Genomic DNA, 17,798 nt, shown 5'->3' on the forward strand with positions numbered 1-17,798 from the left:
GACAATGGCTCCAATTTTGATGACGTCCAAATCTACTACTAAAAAGTAAATGGACATGGTCGCATGCAATATAATTTACCCAACTATGAGTCGTGGTCAAATCTCACAGAAAATAATTTGCAGGCGATTAGGCGTGTAAGAGAATTATCACTTATTATGCTAAGCCAAACACTTAGAATGATTTTTGAAAATATTTATAACTAAACACAAAAATGTAAACTAACCTAGAAAGCAAGTAAAATGATCAATGGCTACAAGTATGGATACATGGGGAATTACACTCAAGTAACGATCCAATGTATTTCACGATTTTACAAATATGAGCGAGTTTATGCTAATTAGCCTCGGATAATAATTCTATATGAGCTTCTTCCAAAGACTAACAAGACTTCCTAATTGAATTATCCCTAAAATAATTAAGAGATTAGACACACCCGAATATAGCTACAAGTAGTTCAATCCTATCCCTAGGTAGAATCTATAAAATGAGGGTTGAAGTTTCAAGTTCTTGTTAATTAATCTTTCCCAACCCAGAATAATCTTTCCCAAAATTAATTCAAAGTTAATGGGCAAGTCTTAGAGTTAGCTAATCTCTTTCGAAACATTAAAGAACAAGAATAATTAAAGAAACAATAACTCACTTCATAATAAATAAAAATCCTTCAATACATAAGCACAACAAGATATTTAATCCACACTTTAAATATAAATATTCCCATAAAACAAGATTCAAGTGTTGGAAAAAATACTACATACTTAGATATAGAATACAAAGCAAGAAAATAAAGAAATGACCATAAATGAGTAAGAAATTCTCAACCAAAAACTTCTAATCTTCAAGACCCAAGTGTGTGTGCAAGAATTCTAACTTCCAAAACTTGTCTTCTCTAGTCTATGGACTAAAAATAAATCAAAGATATTTTACAAATAAGCTAGGTCGTGTATTAAAGGGTTTGGGATGAAGAAAATGTGAAAAGACAGAAGTGCCCAGAACTAAAGCACGATTTTCACATTTGCGAATTTAGTTCACAATTGCTAACCCAGGGAATACTATTGCTCATCGCATTTGCGATCATTATCTTCGCAATTGCGAACTTGACACTATGCACCTTGTTTCGCATTTTCGATGGAGACCTTCGCATTTGGAAAGGTTGGCCTTTTGGTTTGACTTCGCATTTGCAATCCCTCCATCGCAATTGCAACCTCTGTTATCTTCGCATTTCCCACAGTTATGTCGTAATTGTGGCATCTGAGGCCATTTTTTAGATTTTCTTCTTTTCAACTTCTTTTTGACTCTTTTTCACTTAGTTTCTTCATGGTCACTTCTAAATCATATAAAACCTATAAAATAGAAGTAAACAACATTAAACACATGATTTTATCACTCAAACATAGCAAAAATCTAAGCTTAAAGACAAGATAAGTTAGTAACATACCAACTTATCACATTACTTCGTTTAGCATGTGACCTCTGATTAACCTACCGCTTCGATTCTGATGCCAGTAGTGATGAGCCATTTTCGGTTCTGGTGCCAAGACCTTTATAAATAGAGGTATTTGGATGCAATTTTGAGGTTTTAAGTTTTTGCTCTTTCGAAACCCTATATTCTTCTTTGCTCGCTTCTTGCTTCGAACTTCTCTCCTCTGTTCCTATGATTTTTATTATTCTTAACTCTTCCTTGTTTGATACCTCTCTTTCCTACATTAAACTATGTGTGACGTATCTTCTGAGTCTGGTTAGGGAAGTCATGTGGCCCCCTTGGCAATGGTGTTTCCCTCCCATGAGCAGAGTGCTCCTGCTGCCGTTGAGGATGGAACATTCCCGTCGGTAGAGGAGATAATTCCCTGCAACCCTGATTCTAGATCTGATGTCACCAAATCACCTGATGTTGAACCTGGAGCCTTTGGGTTAATGATGACGGTGAAAGAATTGGAAGAGCTTAAGGCTATGTTTATCCTTCCCAAAACATTGAGTTAATCCCGGCTCGGTAGGATATGGTGCAAGTTCACCATACTGGGTATTTCACCTTCTATGCTTATCCCTTCCAAGTTGGCTATTCCCTTCCCCTCCTACCGTTGGTCGAGGAGTTTTGTAATTATTACGGTATTTTCCAAGCTTAGCTCGTGCAGTATGTTTATAAGCTCATAAAGATGCTTACCAAATTTGCCGAGCTAGCCGAGGTCGAGTTGACACTTCGGCACTTAATACATCTATTAACCCCTAGCTATTATAGGGGAACAATGTTGAATCTTTGCCACTGAGGGGGCAAATGCTTGGTGGTGAAGATGGACGACAAAGCCAATCATCAATTCTGGTTCACTTCTTTTTTGTCAGAACTGAGGACGTGGTGGCCAATGTCGATGATATTCCTGAGGCTTGGAATTATGCTCGTAACTACATAATTTCCTTACTTGTAGGTATATGATTTTTCTTTTGCCCTTGGTCGTGGGTTTTGACCTCTTGTCTTCTTCTCATGCAGCCAAGACCTCGCCTCCTCCTCTGGTCGCTCAAATTTCTGACTGGGTCGATCGGCTCCTCCCTCACATTGTGGGGATTCGTGAATGGCCTAGTTCTTTCAAGAAGTTTAGACATGCTCTCCCTTCAACTGGTAAGTCCCTTTTAGCACCGGTGTCTTAGTTTTTTTTTTCTTTTTTTAAACTTTGATGATCTTTCCCTTTCCCTGTGTTTTCTTAGCTTCGGCCAGGGGATCTTTGAGGAGGTCGAGAGATCCCCCACCGTCATTCCAAAAGAGGAAAGCTACTACGTCCTTGGCTCCTGTCCCTTCTTCGACTTTGGCTGATGCTATTTTTGTCCCGATCCCCCCTCGTTGCCGCATCAGAATTTTCCCTACCTTCGGCCGTGGAGACTTCGGCTTCTCCCTTGTAAGATCTTATAGATGAGGACTACGAACCTTTGCTCAGTTATGGAGATTTGATTCCTTGTAAGAGGAGGGTCGTGGACGTCGGAGGAGAGAGGTCGTAGGCTACTGATGTAGGAGACTGCGATTTTGTCTTTCAATAGACGGCCATAGTGCATATTGGGGAGAGACTAGAGGCTAGTTCTGAGGCCATTTTTACGTATATATAACCTACGGGGGATACAAGCGAAGGCGCGGTGGGTAGAGACGGCCCTGTTCTTCCCAAATATGAAGAGGCCTCATCTTCCGGGATCACGACTAACGTACCCTCTTCGATTGATATTAGAGGTAAGTTTATTATTGAGGAGGATTTTGGATCCAATTCCAACATGGATCTGGATGAGATGAGGAAGATTAACGAGGGTCTTACTCAGCTTGAAATGAGGTTGGAGGGAGATTCGAGGACTATTATGATCCCGATGGACCGTAATCTTCTCGTGGATACTGAGAAGATTATCCCCTCCCTGGTCCCTCTTAGTTCTGAAGTTGAGGGTATTACTCTCAAGAATATGAACGGCATGAATCTGTCGAATAACATTGCCGGCATCGCCCTTCGGGTAAGTACATTTGTTGTTAGTTGTTTTCCTTTGGTTTTGTTCTTTTACGGTCTCCAACTTCCTTTGTTCATTTTGTAGATGATCGTCTTAGAAATTGAGAGTGCCCGTAGGGAGCAGAGGCATAAATATATCTACATGAAGTTGAAGGACAAGTACTTCAGAGTCCTAGAGAACTATAGGGAGCTTCGGTGCCGGCTCCGTGAAAATGGCGATGTGCGCCAATTGAGGGATGACTTGAAACAAAGAGGCGAGGAGCTAATGTAGATGGTGGGAAAGTGCAGCGTCTTGGAGGGGACATTAAGGAGCAAGGAGGAAGAACTCGAGCTCAGCAAGGGGGTCGAAGCCTAGTGCAGTGATCTCCAAGCTCAAGTGGTTTTTCTGTGAGCCCAACTTGAGGAGTATCAATTCAGGATGGAGGCTCTTAGTGGCGAGGTCGCCGAGAAGACGGAGGAGCTAGAGATAGGCGGAGTCCTCTCAGTTGGAGGATTTGAGGAAGGCATGTGAGCACGAGATTTTTGCCCTATATGAATTACTCCCATAAATTCAAAACAAAATAATTTCTTTCAGTGTTTGCAATTTTGTGGATTTTCGTGACATGTTCTGTTATTTGTTTGCATTTTGTGTGTGCATTTTAGTTAATGAAAAATACAAAATATGTTGCATTTGCATTTAGAGTTTAACTTTGCATTTTCTTAAAAAATTAATTATTAATTTAATTGTTTCGTAAAAAGGGAAAAATCAAATAATAATAACGTATTTTTGCATTTTTAATTTTAGTTTCGAATTTGGTAGATTTTTGTTGATTTGGTATTTAATTAATGGTGGTAATTATTATTTAGAATTAATTAATTCAATTTGATAAGATAATTTTATTAGGAATTAATTTAGGTTTTATTTTTAATTTTAATTTTATTTAAAAGAAATTAAAGAGAAAATTGAAAAAAAAAGAGAAAGAAGAAAAACAAAAAAAGAGATCAGATTTTTGCGCCAAATCTGATTTTTCAGCCCAAAATACCCGTTTAACCCAGGCCCAAACCAGCCAAAACCCGGTCCGGTCACCCTTTTCCCCGAACGACACCGTTTCCTTTGTAACAGATCAGGATCATCGAGGTTTCTTCATCAGACGGTCCTGAAGCTAGGATCATCTGATATTTAAGTGTCCGAACCACTCAGACTCCCCCTCGTCGTCTCCAACACTCCCAAAGACCCCAACGCAACCCCACCGTGCACCGCCGCCGGAAATTGCCCTATGACAGCGGTAGGTCTCCGATGGCCACCAAATTTACACCCTAGCTCCTTCTCCTTCTCCTCATTCCAAATCCACACCTCTTTTCCCTCGAATCACACTCAAACGTCTCAAATCTGGCTCAGAAGTTCCAAACCCTAATTCGCCGCCCTATTTTTCCACCGCCTCAACCAGCGACGCCACCACCAACCACCACCAAATTTACACCCCATTACCTCCTTCATCTTCTCTACCCTATCCCGTAGTCAGTTTTCCCCAAACATGGCTTGAGCCCTTCGAATTTCAAATATAGGGTTCGAGTTCAGAAGCCAAATTGGAGGTCATGCATTCAAGTTCAGTCCTCCGCGTTTATCTGAGTGTCCAAGTCTGTTTCATCTCAGAGTGGTGTTATTCATGTGTTCTTACCGAAGAACAGGCGAGTTGCACTATTTTGAGGTTAAATCAGAATTGTTCGATGTCTTCAAGTCTAAATCAGTAAGTTTTCTCTTTCTTTCTTCATTTTGTATGTTATTTTTGCCCTGCCTTTTCGTTTTCTCCCTTCTCTAGCATGTTCTGAGTGAAATCAGTGTTGGAGTCCAGTTTTCCTTCCCAAATTTTAGCCAAATGTCCTTTGTTATCTTCTTGGTTTCATGTTATTTTCCTGATAATAGTCTAGGTTGGATTGTTAATTAATTGGTTAATCAGTGTTGTTTTAAATTTCGTTTGTTTTAACTTTTGGGCCATTAGGGTTTTCTTTGTTCACATTTTGTTTGGGAATCTCATGATTGGCAAGGTTGGACCTGGCCCCAAAGAGAGGGTTCAGCCCAGGTCTTGCCAGAAATAACTTGTGTGGAGCCTTTGGGGTCCAACCGGACCCATTCTGGGCTGATAGGATAGGGTAAAAACAAGGAACTTGAAAGGTAATTTAGGAAATTGGGGTAAGGAATCTTGTTCTAACTAACTAGGAAGCTTCTAGAAAGCTGGGGATGGGGACTAGTTTGGAGTTCTGAGATTTAAAAGAAGGATAGCTAAGCAAAAACGAAAATTTCTGAAGGTTTAAAATGCAATGGTGAATTTATTAGAGCTGCCCTAGTGGCTTGCCTCTAAAGGCATAAGTTACTTGCATCTCAAGGGAGATTTTTCGAGAGCTGAAAATCCAGAAATAATATAGAAGCTGCATAAATTTACACTTTCATAGACTTCAAGAGCTAAAAAGGGGGTTCTGAGCAGCTGAAGGTTTTAAAAAAGAAGCTGAATCTGTTTGGTATTCCAGTTTTAGTTCACTATTGAGTGGATTTTAGTTCTGATCTTTGTGTGATATCATTGTGAATACAAAACTGGGCTAAAGTGGTCTTTTCTCAATCATTTCTGGGCTGATTTTGTTGCTGATTCATGTTCCTGCTACTGATTCCATTACTGATTCTTCATTTCTCTGTTTTGCTTTTCAACTTCCAAGTATTTCCTTCAAACCTTGAATGGAAATGAAGCTTGTTATGGCAATTGTGCTTGAATTATGTAATGCGAGTCGAAGAAATTGATCGTTACCTTTTCCCGGTTAACTTACCAGCTTTGATGTTTATTATAAGTCGTCTTCACGTTCCTCCTAGGCTCATATAAGTTACTTAGTTTATGGTCATTATCTTTTGGATTTTTTATGGTAATGTATAAATGTTTCCCTTTTACTCACTTAGCTTGAATGTTTTAAAGTTCTTGATCATGTGTAGGAGCAACAGAGAATTATTGTAAAGAAATTTTAGTAGTATTCAGTGTATTTCAGGTCTGTTTGGGATTTGTTGAGACCTATGCTGTTTGATTGAATTCATGTTGCTCAGCTTTCTTTTAGCTATACGCTTGCAGATTGAGGCTTGTTTATTATACATACATTGTTTGCTGCTGAGGAGACTCGATATCGAGTCTTAAGGATCCCGGCGGGTTACCTTGAAATCTGGCTTGGGCTCGCTTGGGCCCAAAGTTCATTTTTCTTGTGATGTGGCCTTGTGAATCCAAGGCAAATATGGGCTTGAGGTGCATACAGGATTAGAATTATAATTTTAGTTGCTCTATGTTTGAATAACTAAGAAAGCAAAGATGTTGGTTTAATCGCTGCTCAACATAGCTTTAACTGATTGGTCTTCAATAAAAATATGTACAATGCTGAGTTCTTGGGTATGATCTGGCATTGGAGCGTGCAATTGGGCCTTTAACGTTGGCCCCGTGCCTTCGACGTGCTGCAAATTTCGTTCCAAGACTTCTGTTATCTTTTGTGATTTGGGCCCGTGACTGATTTGGGCCGGCTGTTGGTTGGGTTCTATATTGATGAGACGTTGTCCCATTTCGTTAAGTCACTTGTTTGCTTTCGACGGAATTCAAATTACCTTAGACCTTTAGCTAACTAATTAGACCTTTTAAAAATGGGTCGAGGCCTGCCCGATTAGTCAAATGTATAACTTATGGCCTTCAAAAGCTCAATTTCGAACTTCCTTTAAAAATTGGGAACGAGTTGTGTCGTGTCAAATAAAATCTTAGAACGCATGGCCCTTTACTAATTTCTTATGATTTAGATATAAAATAACAAATGTTCGTAGTTTGCTTTAGGCCCGTTTAATATACCACCGTGATCGTGGACACGTTCGCGTGACATGATTACGGTTTCTAAAAACAAAATCGGAGTATGCGTTTGCGCAACTTCGGCTAAACTTTCTTAATAATAATAATGCGTTATTAATTGTGGACACGTTCGCATGACATGATTTTGACACGCCAAATAGACAGGTATACGTACGCATGACCCGTTTCAAGATAATTGTCTTAATTATAAAGCGGTAAAAGGTAAATGCACATAGGTTCTAAAATCAGTAATTAAATAATTTTAGTAAGCCAAGTATGATCAAAGCGACCGTGCTAGAACCACGGAACTCGGGAGTGCCTAACACCTTCTCCCGGTTTAACGGAATTCCTTACTCAGATTTCTGGTTTGCAGACTGTTAAACAGAGTCAATCTTTCCTCGATTCGGGATTCAATCAGTGACTTGGGACACCGTAAATCTCCCAAGTGGCGACTCTGAATTTTTAATAAATAAATCCCGTTTCGATTGTCCTTTAATTGGAAAAACTCCCTTTATTTATACCCTTACGGGGCGTAGTAAAAAAGGAGGTGTGACAGCTCTGGCGACTCTGCTAGGGAAGGAACCCAGAATCTCTGGTTCAGGGTTCAAGAATTCGAGCTTGATAATATGATTTTGTTTGGCTTTATTGTTAATGTTACTGTATTCTGTGAATCTTTTGTGCTAAATGCTATCTGTTTACGCTTTAATATTATTCGAATTGTATATAACTGTCTTCTTACGCCACTTATCTGAGTCTTCTGGAAATGGTGCATACGTTCGCGTAGCCCACTTTTTCTCTAGAAATTATACCAAATAGAACGAGGCTGGGCAAGCGACAAGGCCGGGTAGACTTCAGTGCTTTCGGTACGTCACCCCCTCTTCGGCCCCAGTTGTCCGCTCGGGTACCCCAAGTCTAGACCAAAACCCCAGGATTTAAACCTAGAAAAAACATAGCCTCATGTCAGATCCTTAGTAGGAACGTTTGTTTACATCATGTGCATTTGACTTAGGGGACTCAACACAGGGGTTGGGTCCGTCTAGGACAGGTATGGCTGAAATAACAGACCATCCTGATGCATTCTACGTGCTATGTGAACATTTATTTGTTTTGGCTTGCATGCTGACCGGTCAGGGAAAATAAAGCAAAAAAGGAAAACCAAGAGTGATATAGGGAAGGAAATAAAGCCCGGTTCTAAAAATTCTGGTATTTGAAAAACGTCCTGAAACTCTGCCCAAAATTTTTCAAAAAGAGTTATTTCAACAGAGTCAGACACTGTGTTCTTTCAAATGTGTCAAAACTGATCGAACTACACAGGTCTGATTCTCACCGGATGTGGGATACGTAGGCAACATACATAAGGTTCGGCCTTATTTTTGAAAAAAAAAAGAAAGAAAAACAAGAAAAGAGAGTCGGTGGTCGAGTGAATGCAATCTGGATTTTTTATCAAAATAAGCCGATCTAGCTTCGGCAATGTCTTAAACCATTCTTGCCGAGATAGCCTCAGAGTATTCTTCAGTTTTCGAAAGGATATTTTCGTAAAAGAATGGACAAGTTTGTGAAGGGTCATAAAATAATTCCCCCCTGCCTCAAAATTCGCGTGAAATTGGGAAGGGGCCGCGTTTGCAAAAACAGTCACTTGGATAAAGTTGGCATATAGGGGAAGAAATTATGGTTCTTTTCTTCTTTTCTTTTCTCTTTCTTTTTCTTTTCTTCTTCAAAAAACTGTTTACAAAAGGGTCCACTCGAGTCAACCCTAACCTTAATTTTCCACAGGAACAAATGAATACCATCCAGGATCCGCCAGAAGTGGTCAGGGAACATGCTCAGTTGCACTTGCATATGTGGTGGAATGATCTAGATGAAGATGGTCAGAAATGGGTGAAAAAGCAATTGGGTGCTCTTATAAACATTTTTGAGATCAAACCACGGGAAGATCTGATCAAGGCTTTGGTAACTTTCTGGGATCCTGTCCACAATGTCTTTCGTTTCTCGGATTTTGAGATCACCCCTACTTTGGAGGAGATAGCTGGGTACATTGAATTCAGACGGGATTTGAGGAAGCAACAACTTATATTTCCAAGGGCTCCATCGGTGCACAAGTTCTTTGACCTCCTGAATATCAGTAAACAGATAAATAAAGAACGTGTGAGCAATGGGTGTTGTGCTTTCGATTTCTTATACTTCAGGTTCGGGCATTCTACTGGTTTTGAAACGCATGAAAAGGGACGAGCAACAAACAAGACAAGGGCCTTTGGCAAATTCATCGCCGGTTCGCATTTATTGTGGCATTCTTGGGGATCATGGTTTTTCCAAATGAGAAAGGGACGGTGGATATTTGTATGGCTAGAATTGCACAAATCCTCGCTACCAAGGAAGATCATACACTTGCCCCGTTGGTGCTGGCAGATATTTATCGAGCATTGACCTTATGCAAAGTAGGGGCTCAATTCTTTGAAGGTTGCAGCATCCTCCTGCAAATGTGGTTGATTGAGCACCTTTGCCATCATCCCAGATTCATGAGTTATGGTTCGAGCCCAAATAACTTCGTCACTAGTTACGATGAGAGGGTAAAAGATTACAACGCACGAGAAGGGTTTGAAGCATGGGTCTCTCACTTGAAAGTTCTTAAAGTAGGTCAGGTCGAGTGGACTATAGGATGGCTCCCGAGGACAGAAGCCATCTATATGACTGATAGCAAAGGCTACCTGAGGTTAATGGGTGTAAGGAGTATCCATCCATATGCACGCAGAGGGTCTTGAGGCAATTGGGAAGGTATCAGATTGGGCCTGAAGATGAAGATCTAAGCACCCATGTCATAGAGTTACGTACAGAAGTGGCATTGCCCGAGGCTGTAGTTCAGCAGGATTGGAATAACTACCGATATCTAAAAAATGGCACCCAGGTACCAGACATCACTAAGGGGGAAGTAGATCCAAATTATGCTGCTTGGTTTGAGAAAATGTCTTATGTAAACAACTAGCCAGAGCCCGAAAGGCCCGCCAAAAGGCCTCATGTTCAAGCCTTTAATGATAAAATTCAGGAGAGGTTAGCTTGGGGGGAGAAGGAAAAGGAATATAAGGCCATCATCCATGGTCTACAAGAAGAATTGAGAAATTTCACCTTCAACAATGATTTGCAGACACAAAAGGCCGAAGGTAAAAGGAGAAGATTGGTGCGAGAAAATGAAGCCCTCAGAGCTCAGGTACGAATGTTGAAAATTGAAGCCGAGAACCCAGGCCGAAGCAGGAAAGATGAAAGGCTCATTTATAACCTTACTCAAAAGGTACGTGACTATGAAGATGACCTGCAGAAAGCTGAGTCTGAACTTGCAAATGCACGGGTGAGGTTGGCTAAAAGTGCCGAAGGGCGTGCAGCTTTCGTTCAACAGATGAAAGAAAGATATGAGAAAGGGGTCGTAGGTTGGGAAAAGGCAATTGGCAACCTCGAGGGTGAAATGGCTAAACAAACCAAAAATTTTAAGGCTGAAAGAGAACATTGTTATGCCTTAATGGCACGGCTAGAAAGAGACTTGCAACAACTCCAAGAGCAGAACCAGGTAGCCGAACGAACTTTGGAAGCTAGAACCGAACAAATTGGGCGTTTGTTGCAAGATAAGGGCGTCATAAGAGAGCGAGTCAAAAGGGTCGCTAACTACATCGTGATGAAGTGTAGTAGCTGTGAGGATATGACTAGATCTATGTTCTTCTCTACTATGATGATTTTCGTTCACCGGGTAATGGAAGATCTCTACCACCTCCAAGGGGATTTAGCGAGTCGGGCCGCGGAAAGGCCGAATGATACCCCGTGGGTCCCAGGGGCAATTGAGACACTGATGTATTCGTGATTTCTTGAGTCTGTATTTTCTTTCCGTTAAAGTCTACCAGTTGTTTTGGAGTCTGTATTTCTTTTATCAGAGTATGTGGGTTGTTTGTTTTTTGAGTCTGTATTTCGTCTTTCATCAGAGTCTGTTAGTTTCTATTTAAGTTTATTTCCGAGTCCTATTATGAAAATTTGAAAATTCCAAAAATATTTTATTATTTTTATCTCCAGAACTACGCTCGGTCTGATTCATGCGGGGTCATGATACGTAGGAAATCTCCATAGGATTCAACCGTAACCAAATGATAAAGAGAGAAAGAAAATAAGAGGAAAAACAAGAGAGTAAAGAAAAAAAAAGAGAAAAGAGAGAGAGCGGAAAAACAAGAAAGAAAATAGAGAAAATAAAAAATCAAGAGAGAATAAAAACAAAGAGAGAATGAAAGGAAGGAAAAGAAAAAGAAAGAAAAGGGGGAAGTTTGCAATCGAAAGTAAGAAAAGGCCGGGATGACGCATGCAACCGATCAAATACATAATAGAGTCGGTTAACTGTTTAGGTGCATTCATGCCCAATGTGCGGTTGCCAATTTGTTAAAGCCTAATCGCTAACAAGGTTGTTGTTGATGTATTGAGTCCAGGTAGGTGGTTAGTTGATTGGCATTCTGGCAACTCACTCATACAACACCGATCAAAAGATAGGCTGAATATGGCCAACCAGGAACCGGAAACAAGTATTGTCGACCCATCAAAAGAAGTGGAAGAATTGGACGTTAATGCGATGACGGAAGAAATATATAAGCTAAAGCAACAGATGGCTGAAATGTACCAAGCCTGGGCTAAGGGGCATCCACCACCGGCTTATCCCGCCAACCCTGCTTATATCCCACTATCAGCCTAACTTCCGGAGCCTCCCACTGTGAACTCATCTCCAGCCTTTCCCCTCTACCAACAATGCCACGATACCACTTCCCATACTTCTCAAGCTCTACCACCCAAACAAGTCCCATACCCTCCCCCACCAATTACACCTGTTTTTATGGCACCTCCACCTGCTACATTACATCGATCTTATAGTAAACCCCTGTTCCAAACTCACGACAACCAATACTATCCCCCTGAACCCAACTTCAAAGTTCCAGAACCATATCCTTACACCCCTCATCTTGATCTCCCAGCAGAGACCGAGAAACCACCCAAAATTCCCGAGCATGAAGAGATGATCAGAAAGGTCAAAAGCTTAGAACAGTCGTTCCGAGATATAAGGGGGTTGGGAGGTCAAGTAAGTGTGGCCTATAAGGATTTATATTTGTTCCCAGATGTTCAGTTTCTAGCGGGGTTCAAAATGCCCAAGTTTGATCTGTACGATGGGCATGGTAACCCAGTAGCACTCTTAAGAGGATTTTGTAGCAAAATGAGAGGAGCGGGTGGAAGAGATGAGTTGCTGATGGCATATTTCAGCCAAAGTTTAAGTGGATCGGCCTTAGAATGGTATACCAGACAAGATCACAACAGGTGGTACACATGGGACGATTTGGCCCAAGCCTTTGCCTGCCATTTTCAGTACAACCTCGAAATTATCCTAGACCGTCTGTCATTGACAAAGCTTGAGAAGAAGCCCGGTGAGAGCTTCAGGGAATATGGATTCCGTTGGAGAGAGCAAACAGCGAGGGTTTACCCTCCGATGAAAGAAAGCGAATGGTTGATTATTTCTTGCAGGCTTTGGAACCCACTTATTTCGATCACTTGGTGTCAGCAGTAGGTAAGTCCTTTAATGAAGTCGTAAAAATTGGAGGCATGGTTGAAGAGGGACTCAATTCCAACAAGATCATGAGTTATTCGGCTATCAAAGAGACTACTCAGGCAATTCAAAATGGTACTGGGGATGTGCTCGGGAAGAAGAAGGAGGAGGATGTTGCGATAATTGAGTTAGGAGCTTGGGTTGGATCCAAGAACCTTCCCCATTACTACAACCAGCCACGACCCTATCCCCAAACTTACCCCCACACTCCATATAACCCACCACAACACTATTACCCACCGCCAGATCACCATATTTCTATCTATCACGCACAAACCTATACCCAACCTCCCGTTCACTCACAATGGCATGCGCCGGCCCCTCAAAGTCCATACCTAGCTCCACAAAATGCCCATCCACCCCCAAGAGCCTACAGAAATCCCCCTGGAACAGGTTTCCGGCCAAATCAAGCCTTTAAGAATAAGAGGTTGCAGAAACAGAAGACCTTCACTCCTTTGGGAGAATCATATGCTAGTTTATTTCACCGACTAAGATAGTTGGGTATGTTGAATCCGATCGAGGCTAAACTGTCGAATCCCCCTCCCAGAAATCTTGACCACTCGGTGAGTTGTGAGTATTGTTTAGGGACCCCGGGACATGACAGAGAGAAAAAGCTATAAATTGAAAACAACCATTCAAGAACTCATTGACACCAATCGAATTGAGGTCCAAGCTCCGGAGGCGCCCAATATCTATCAGAATCCCTTGCCGGCCCATCATAAAACAAATACTATTGAGATAGTGCATAAGGGAGGGGAGCCTAAGAAACCTTAGCAAACCATCATGATGATTCAGGCTAGTGAAGCCAGGCCATTTGAAAAGTCAACAAGTGAGAAGTCTGTGATCAAGTTGAACAGGGCAAATAATGAACCATCTATAGAGGTTAAGAAGGGGTCCTCAAGTGACATTGCAAGAAAACATGAAAGAGCAAAAGTGGTTATTCCAGGAGTGACGAACAAGCCTGTGGTAATTGTGAAGGGCGCCCCCACGGATCCTGTCATTATCAAACCGGTAACTCAATTACAGATAGTCAACAATAAGGCAGTCCCATGGAATTATGAACGAGTGACCGTGACTTACAAAGGAAAAGAGGTTAAAGAAGAAGTGTGTGAGAATCATGGTTTGACTAGATCGGGGACATGCTTTGCCCCCGAAGAGTTGAGAAAAGCTAAGACCTCAAAAGATAATCCAGTGTTGGTGAAAAAAGCGGTGACTGAGGAAGAAGCAGAAGAATTTCTAAGAAAGATGAAAGTGCAAGACTATTCCATTGTGGATCAGTTAAGGAGGACACCAGCTCAGATCTCGCTCTTGTCATTATTGATCCATTCAGACGAACACCGTCGTGCTTTGATGAAGATCTTGAACGAAGCCCACGTTCCTGACAAAATCTCAGTAAACCACTTGGAAAAGATAGCTAACAAGATATTTGAGGTAAACAGAGTCACTTTTTCTGATGATGAGTTGCCCGTGGAGGTACCGAGCACAATAGAGCCCTCTATCTGATAATGAAATGCGAAGATTCTGTGGTTACTCGGGTACTGGTTGACAATGGGTCTAGCGCGAACATTTGTCCTCTCTCCACATTGAACAAGCTGAAAGTGGAGGATGAAAGAATTCACAAGAACAATATTTGCGTTCGGGGATTCGACGGTGGAAGGAAAGATTCAGTCGGGGATATAGTGCTTGAGCTCACAATAGGGCCAGTTGAATTTACTATGGAATTACAGGTGCTAGATGTGGTTGTTTCCTATAATATGTTATTGGGACGACTTTGGATTCATGCTGCCAAAGCAGTCCTGTCTAATCTGCATCAAATTGTCAAGTTTGAATGGGATCGACAGGAAATTATCGTACACGGCGAGGATAATTTGTGTGTGCCCAATGATGCCATTGTTCCGCTCATAGAGGTTGAAGACGACAAGGGGCCATGGGTTTATCAGGTTTTCGACACAGTATCGGTAGAGAAAATTCCAGAAGGGAAGTGCGTCCCAACTCTAAAGGTAGCTACTACATCAGTCATGGTAGCCGTTGAAATATTGAAAAATGGTTTTGTACATGGCAAGGGTTTGGGTGCATCTCTGCAAGGTATTGTGCAGCCAGTTTCTCTTCCAAAGAATCTGGATACTTTTGGTCTAGGGTTCAAGCCTACAGTTGCAGATGTGAGACGAGCCCACAAAATGAAACAGAAAGCATGGGCATTGCTAAGGCCAATCCCGCGCCTGTCCAGATCATTCGTCAGGTCGGGTATCAGAAAGCAATTATTGTAAAAGGTTCCTGGATCATTGATTGGTGCTGATGGAGAGTTGGAAAAGGGGTTCGAAAGGTTATTTGCCGAGGTTAACATGGTTGAGGCTGGGGAAGGGTCCAGCAAGGCAGATGTGCAATTCATGGGACCACGTGCAAAAGTCAACAACTGGGAAGCTACTCCTCTTCCTACCCGGAGGGAGTCTTGGTAGTGGGTTTTGATTTTCTTTTAGTTGTCTGGATTATTCCAGGGTCTGTAATTCAGATATTATGTTCCGTCCAGTTGGATGTGTTAAAACCCTGTTATCTTTAAATTCAATGAAATGCAATTATTCCTTTCCCTTCATTTCTTCTAATTTTATTTTTGTTTTCTTCTTTTGTACAGTTCTTTTTATGCTGATATCAATGACATGACATGCTTGAGGAATCTTCGGCCCAGTTTTAAAAGCCAATCTAACTCTGAAATAATAATACAAGAAATTGAGTGTGATGACGAGTTGGAATTTGATGATGATGAGGCCTATAAAGAAATTAGTAAGGAACTAAGTCATTTTGAGGAAAAGCCCAAACCTAATTTGAACGATACAAAAGCAGTTAATCTAGGGGACCAAGATAATGTCCGTGAAACTAAAATAAGTGTACATCTGGAATCTCAACTCAGGGATGAGATAATTAAAGCACTGTTCGAATACAAAGATGTTTTTGCATGGTCTTATGATGACATGCCGAGTCTAAGCACTGATTTAGTGGTTCACAAGTTGCCCACTGACCCGGCATTCCCTCCTGTCAAACAAAAGCTGAGAAAGTTCAAAACGGATATGAGTGTAAAGATCAAAGAAGAGGTCACCAAGCAGTTCGATTCCAAAGTCATTCGGGTCACGCGGTATTCCACCTGGTTAGCCAATGTTGAGCCTGTGCCGAAGAAGGATGGCAAGACCATGGTGTGTGTTGACTATTGGGATCTCAACAAGGCGAGTCCAAATGACAATTTTCCATTGCCGAACATCCATATCTAGATTGATAATTGTGCCAAACATGAGATTGGTTCTTTTGTGGATTGTTACGTGGGTTATCATCAGATCTTAATGGACGAGGAAGATGCAAAAAAGATGGAATTCATCACGCCGTGGGGAACGTACTACTATCGGGTCATGCCATTTGGCTTGAAGAATGCTGGGGCAACCTACATGAGGGCAATGACAATAATATTCCATGATATGATACACTAGGAAATCGAGGTGTACGTGGATGATGTGATCGTGAAGTCTAGAAAGCAAGCTGACCATGTGAGGGATCTGAGGAAGTTCTTCCAAAGGCTTCGCAGGTACAATCTCAAGCTTAATCCTGCAAAGTGTGCTTTTGGGGTGCCGTCTGGAAAGTTGTTGGGGTTCGTAGTCAGCCGCCGGGGCATTGAACTGGATCCATTGAAAGTCAAGGCCATCCAGGAATTGCCACCTCTGAGGAACAAGACCGAGGTGATGAGTTTGTTGGGGAGATTGAATTACATCAGCAGGTTCATCGCTCAGCTCACGACAACTTGTGAGCCTATCTTCAAACTGTTAAAGAAAGATGTTGCGGTCAAGTAGACAGATGAATGTCAGGAAGCCTTTGATAAGATAAAGGGGTACTTGTCAAGTCCACCCGTGTTGGTCCCGCCAGAACTAGGGCGACCTTTGATTCTATATTTGATGGTTTTGAACAATTCATTCGACTGTGTATTGGGTCAACATGACATCACTGGTAGGAAGGAGCAGGCCATATATTATCTCAGCAAGAAGTTCACATCTTACGAGGTTAAGTACACTCAGCTTGAGAGGACGTGTTGCGCCTTAACTTGGGTAGCCCACAAGTTGAAACATTATTTGTCCTCTTATACTACTTACCTCATCTCTCGCTTGGATCCGCTGAAGTATATCTTCTAGAAGCCTATGCCCACGGGAAGGCTTGCAAAGTGGCAGATCTTGCTCACAGAATTTGACATTGTCTACGTGACTTGGACCGCGATGAAAGCACAAGCATTGGCTGACCACTTAGCTGAGAATCCTGTGGATGAAGAATACGAACCTTTGAAGACTTACTTCCCTGATGAAGAGGTAATGCACATTGATGAGTTGGAACAGATTGAAATGCCAGGATGGAAACTTTTCTTTGATGGGGCTGTTAACATGAAAGGCATTGGGATAGGAGTGGTACTTTTCTCTGAAACAGGGCATCATTACCTTGTTACGGCTCAGCTTCGGTTCTACTGTACTAACAACATGGCGGAATACGAGGCATGCATTTTAGGTTTGAGGATGGCTGTGGATATGGGTGTCCAGGAAGTCTTGGTCTTGGGTGACTCGGACCTACTGGATTCAGGGAGAATGGGAAATACGAGATTTAAAACTCATACCGTAGTGATAATGCTTGCGCGATCTTTGCCAGCGGTTTCAGTCAATAGAATTCAGGCATATCCCAAGGATTTATAATGAAGTTGTCGATGCTTGGGCTATTCTGGCGTCAATGTTACATCATCCAAATAAGGCTTATGTGGACCCTTTGCAGATTCAGGTCCGTGATCAGCATGCTTACTGTAATATGGTGGAAGAAGAACTTGATGGGGAGCCATGGTTCCATGATATAAAAGAATACAT

Source organism: Nicotiana tabacum, chromosome 3 (assembly GCF_000715075.1).
Source record: "Nicotiana tabacum cultivar K326 chromosome 3, ASM71507v2, whole genome shotgun sequence".
NCBI lineage: Eukaryota > Viridiplantae > Streptophyta > Magnoliopsida > Solanales > Solanaceae > Nicotiana > Nicotiana tabacum.